This window comes from Tympanuchus pallidicinctus, unplaced genomic scaffold (genome assembly GCF_026119805.1).
Source record: "Tympanuchus pallidicinctus isolate F22 unplaced genomic scaffold, pur_lepc_1.0 scaffold3, whole genome shotgun sequence".
In the NCBI taxonomy this organism is placed as follows: domain Eukaryota; kingdom Metazoa; phylum Chordata; class Aves; order Galliformes; family Phasianidae; genus Tympanuchus; species Tympanuchus pallidicinctus.
The window spans coordinates 79,123,839-79,129,873 of NW_026294747.1; the positions used below are offsets into that span (position 1 = coordinate 79,123,839).

Here is a 6,035-nt window from a genome sequence, read left to right on the forward strand (position 1 = left end):
TGTGGAGATGGAGGAAATCTAGGTATTGCAACTCCATCATGTCTGATGTATCTGACTTTCCAAGAGCTGGGGCTTTTTTAGTCTATGAATGTTTATGAATGATACACAGTTCAAAACCACTCTCTGATATTTTCTCAAGCTGATGTAGCTTGTCATTAAACATTTTTAAACAAAAGCTTGATTTCTGATCCTGAAATTTAAGTGTTCATCTGCATCTGTTCTTATTTTTGAACGCCTCTTGAAAAGGAAGAATCTTGCCCAAACACTTCACTGCTTAAAACCAACCCAGCTTCTGAAAAGGGTCAGTATTTGAAGCCCTTAATAGTTACCTGTGCAGAAGTCACAAAGTCATTTTAAAGTGATGTGGTATCTGTAAAACTATTATCATTAAGAACTGGGTTTTTTGCACACAGCCTTACAGTTTTAAGATGTTTATAAACAAACCACTTTGGGAATAATGAAAGCCAGAGGAGAGAAAAAATAATCTATGAGGCAACAACATTGTCAGTGATAGGTATTTGTTTTTCCATTCATAATGCCTGAAGTACTTGTAATATGCAATATCCTGCATACTGTTCTTGTTTTCATGCTTTTTCCAAAAGCATGCCATACTCGGGACAAAGTTCTGTGAAGAAATACTTTATACTTCATTTGTTTCTTAAAATGCCATTGATTGGAGAACAGAAACTGCCCATCCCCTCTTTGGATCTTCTGGCTTTTGTCTGAGAAATTCTAGTTTCTATTTGCAGTGACTTTTTCTATCCTTTCTAAATTGCCAAACAGCGGGGGGGGGGGGGGGGGGGGGGGGAAAGTACTTTAAAGCGAAAGTATTGATTAAACAAAGAATTTGCTATTCCCTTCAGTGCTGTATTTTTGGAAATAATTTTGAGCAGAATAGCTACCAGTATTTGAAAGGAACATCTGCAGTTCATCTAGCAATTGGCTTTCAAAACACTCCCATGTGTGCCTGTCTTGTTCCTGATCCGTTTCCAGTAATTATTCCTGATAGTTACATGTGTCATCAGAAGGGATATGAATGAGCAACGGTGTTTAAAAATTGTGAAAAGCACAGTACAAAAAGTAGGACAGAAACAAAGAGGTCTCCTTGGTTGATCTTGTAACAAAACCACTGCTTCCAACAAGACAGGTATGAAAGCAACAACCTGGCAGACCATCACCATGAAATCAAAGTCAGTAGTGGACCTCCCACAGCTCTAGCCATTCATCGTACTCGAGTGTGTATCTGCATCACCTGAGCCCCTAACTATGTAGGAACTAGTTACACACTGCATTAAATTCATCAGTCAGCTACACTCTTGAAAGTTTCATTTGCAGTCCAAATTTCTTGAACTGCAACACATAATTGCTACATATTCTCACACCTCTCTGTTAGAAAGAGAAGTGTGTTATTGTAGTGGAAATGCTGAGTCATGGATTGAACCAGTGATTGAGCACCTGGGGGGAAGGCAGGGCCAACCAGGGTGTGGAGCAGGTGTATGCAATGCAGCTGAGTGACTGGAAGAGGTGCAGCCAGGATCCACCCCTTCCCAGAACTTATGTAAGGGTTGGCAGTGGAAACAGGGGTATCTTGCTAGAGATTTCTGTGTATCTAAGGCCTTCTGAAGGTAAGTAATGTCTTTCCTTTGTTTCTGTGCCTGTGGTTTCTGTGCATCTGATCAAGTCTTTGCTTACTACTGCCTGGGACTTTGCTGGTCTGCTATTATTGCTGTGCTTTCCATTGTGTTGCAGTTATCAATGTGTTATATTGATATAACTTTTATTTTTATTAAAATATCCTGTCAGCTGTACCTGGCACCTGATTGTGTAGGTGGTGGAGAGCAGGAGGAGAATTGTGTCCTTGTGGAGATCTCAACCAGGTGAGGAAGGTAGCAGCTGTGTTCTCTCTCAACGAAAGAGAAAAGGGAAATTAAAACTTGGAAGTTGATGAGCAGCCTAGTTTACCCCATTTATGGCTTTCTCTTGTCAGAAATACTCAATGTATGGTAGGAGTCATGATGTCTCTATGACATGTGTTGTAAATGTGTGAAGAGTTATAACTATGCACCCAGATACATTGAAATTTAAAATGGGTGCAATTGTACTTTAAACAGTTTAGTTTTTACTCCTAAAATGTAAAGTAGTCATAGAATGATTTGCTGTGACAAGAAAAAAATAAATCACCCATTAGTATGGGTTTGAGAGGGAGATAACGAGGACTTGTTACACTGTCATGCATGAAGAGTCTTGATTTGGCATGGCTTTCATTGTTTTTCCTTGAGTAATGTTTCTTAGCAAAATGACTGAGGTCCTTCTTTTGTTCTTTAGGTGTGTGTTTTTTTTTTCTTAAAGGAAACATGTAAAAGATACAAACACCATTTTTACACTTCACCTTTTCAGACACAGAGATGGAAGAAAAACTTCTCCCTTACAAATCAAAGCACTTGTTTCATCCCTTCTTCAAGACTTCATTACATTTCGTCAGGCCAGAGAACGTTTATTTTTAAAGCAAAATCTCCATAAGTAATACTTTGGTTTTCATTCAGTGAAGACACAGCAGAAGCTGAATTGAGCCCTTTTCACCTGAATGGCCTGCAGCTTGCGGGATGGTAGCAGAATTGAGTCAAGCAGGCAGGACAGCAGTGGGGTGTCTGTGGGATGGTTTCTCAGATTCAGTGCACAAAGGCAGCAGGGTTGGCTGCCTGTGAACCCCTTGCAGACCCTGCCAATCCCCTCTGTCCGTGGCTGAGGACGTGTAGCAGTTAAGGAACAGGCCCACTAGCTGCAAGGGGCACTCTGACTTCAGATCTCCGTGCCCCAGCAGCCCATGGCACAGCCACTCCTCATGCTTCACTCCTACCTCCAAGTATTACACCAATAGCAGTGACAAATGTGTTGAGGGGAATGAGATTAGATAAGGAAGAAGGAGGAGGCTAAATAATGCACTTTCTACTGACATGTCATTGTTGGTACATCTGTATTATGTCTGGATGTAGTAATGATTACTTCTCTGAAACTGCGCTGCAAGACAATTTGAGCTGATAAATCGTAAGAGTTTTCTGGTTTCAAGATCCCAAATGCTATGCGAGAAGAAAAGATGGGGATAGGGGAAGAAAAGAATGGATGCTCACCTTAAATCTGTTGACACAAAAATGTAGCTTCAGGATGATAGTAAAATACTGTAAAACACAAAAAGGGCAGTCTTGCTTGGAATTCAACTCATACTAAGGCGTTCTTCATGATTCTCTCCTTTTCTGAAGAAGAGGGGAAAAAAAAAAGATTTTTAAATGGAGCCTAGTCTTTAGGAGTTGTGTATATACGTTCTTGACTGATGAACTCTTATATATGCATGTGATCCAATAGAAAGTAGTTTTAAAAAATCAAACCATTAATTATAGGGTGATTTCATAGCAAAGGTTAGGGAAAAGTCAGGACGGTTTGGTGGTTTGATAATGTTTATTCTCTCTCTCTATGACATACTGGATGGTAGTATATATAGCAGGGGCTTTCCCAGTTGTTTGTACACGTTCTCCCACACCCTAACAAAGAGGTAGGAAGTAGAGAAGTATTGTTTATAAAACCAAAGCTGGATAAACTATCTGTACAGAGCCTCTGCAGCAGAGTATTTGCTTTGCATACTTCTACACCTCAGTGAATTTCAGTGGGAGCTGCAGTTTCACTTATAGTACATGGGCTACTGAGGGCCTTTGACCCAGACTATTTGCAACAGCTGATCTCCCCTCTAAATGGAGCCAGACACTAATTGTTCTGGCTGATGCTAAGGGCTGGTGCACCTCAGCCTTGTGAAAGCAAAAGGCAAGAAAATCTGAAGAGAGCTACTGTGATTTCCCTTTGAACGCAAAATGTGTTTGAGCAGAGTAGAGTTAAAGTAAATGACATGGGGCGTTCTAGGGTAAAAACTTTTGACATCTGCTTATGCTCACACAAATTATTTGCTACCAAAGTAACTCCTGGAGGCTGAAATGGCCTGATGACAGCATAGGAAGAGGATGGAGGAAGTATGGTCTTTGACTCACTCACAGAAATCACCATGGCCAGAAAGTTGGCTAAAGATCTTCCTGGCCAAGTTCCAGCCCTGATGAGGGATTCTCAAATACTTCTTCTGCAGGGGCTGAAGGCTACAAATAAGCGAGAGGGCTGCCCAGAAGAGAAGGTAAATAGAGGATGAGGAGCAGCTCAGAAGATGATGTTTGCCAGCGGCCTGCAATGCTACTCTGCAGCTTCTTGCCTTTTTCAATAGTCAGAAGTGGATAAATAAATAAAAGCACATTTTAAAATTGGAAATAAATAAATAAAACCAGAACAAACAGCAGCAGTTAAAAAAAAATAATAATAATAATGCTGGCTACACCCAGCATCACTCAGTCTCAGCTGGGTTCCTGTGTGCATCTATCCAGTACCAGCCAGCACTTCAGCAGTAATCCAGTCAAAGCTGCCAGCATGTACAAAAATCAGGCCCAATTAATCTAAATATAGACTATAGTAGGACATTACTGAAAATAAGGGTTTATCATTTTAATCAGTACCCTTTGGTTTAATTCAATGCTATGTGACATTCCTGTGACTGGCTGGCTGTTCCCTGAGCAATTCCCTTCAACACTTCCATGGGTCAGTATCCAGGACTGATGTTTCCTCCTCCTTTTTCCTCAGAGAGCCAGGACATCCAGAGCAGCCCAGTTCTAACAGCATGCAATGAAATGGCCCAATAAAGGCCAAATGAAGGCTGGAGGTATGCCAGCATGTGAACAGGGGGGCTTCTTTGTGGGGTGACTGCACAGCTAAATATCCTGGTTAGTCTCAGCAGCAATCTAGGAAAGCAGCTGGAAAAACATCAAAATAATTCACAGCACAGATATCATTGAATTGTAAAGGGAGAAAAGCTGCATCTCTGTTTGGTGCTAGTATTTTAAAGATATGATTTGATGAAACTCAGAGTTACGTTTTGGTAATTCTAAAATTCTATGATTACAGAGAAGCTGTAAAAAAAAGCTGGACAAATCTGCTGAAGTTGGTCATTAATATGATATCTTAAATATGTGCTACCAAGGCCCAGATGAATTCCTGAGAAGTCAAAAAGCATGAGATAGAGAAGACCTGCAAGGTCATCTGGTCCATCTCCTTGTCAGTGTTTGTTGTTTTGTTTCTCCCTGGTTTCCCATGTCTTAATTTAAATTTGTTCTTATTTCCTCCCTCCTTATCAACCATATGAATCTTCTTTAAAATAACTGCTCTCCTCCTCAGTATAAGATCAGATAATAGAGTACAGATTTAATTCCTTTCTCTTGTAGAACCTGAAATTAATCTGTCTCTATTAAGAGCTCAATTGTGGTTAATCGCTATTGTCCCTATCGCTTTGTTTCAGCTTGTTCTGCGCACATTGCTTCTTGTCAGATGTTGTCAATAATCCTCCTTTCCCTTGCTCACTCATGTGTGAGATTTCTCTTGCATTTAGTCGCGGGCCTCTTCTTAATCCTCTCTTTAGTGATTACTGAGTGCTAGGATCTGCATCCGATAAATCCAATGGCTAATTTTTTTTCTCCAAGGGCAGAACTTCAGTATTTCAACCACCTCACTGCAGACTCCTATTTGCAGCACCGATTTCCTGTTTGCTTTACAAACTTCCATAGGATTTTGTGGCTAAAGCTTTCTAGCTTTCTGCTCCTCTCTTCAGTAGATCAACTGATTAGAAGTGTATCTGATCCTTGGCAACAAAAGACTACAGCTTAAAAAATAAAAAGTAAATTAAAAAAATGATATTCCTCTGTCCTTTATTTTTGTTTTCTCAAGGGAGTGTAGAAAAAGCAAGAGTTATCTCCATATGCTTTTTGGTTTTCAGAGGCCATACGCACAAATCTCCCCCCTCCTTGGAGCTGTAACCCTTTTCCCCACAGCTCTCTGTGATATCTCATATATCCTTCCTTTTGTTATTTGTTATGCATCTTCCAAAACAAACACAACTGTAGAAACACAGGATATCTTCAGATTGCAATGCTTAGGATCAAAAACTATACTGGCTT

General features: G+C 40.3%; 1 long non-coding RNA gene across 3 annotated transcripts; it reads left to right on the forward strand.

Moving 5' to 3' along the window:
• The first annotated feature begins 1,519 nt into the window (after positions 1-1,519).
• Positions 1,520-5,756, forward strand: LOC128086390 (uncharacterized). Of its 3 annotated transcripts, none has more exons than XR_008209360.1 (4): positions 1,520-1,625; positions 1,804-1,877; positions 2,398-4,747; positions 5,562-5,756. It is a non-coding gene; the product is annotated as an uncharacterized LOC128086390 (long non-coding RNA). The 3 variants fall into 3 exon arrangements; XR_008209361.1 differs by lacking the exon at positions 5,562-5,756 and having other exon boundaries at positions 2,398-2,520; positions 4,673-5,404; XR_008209359.1 differs by lacking the exon at positions 5,562-5,756 and having other exon boundaries at positions 2,398-5,404.
• Positions 5,757-6,035: the final 279 nt, after the last annotated feature.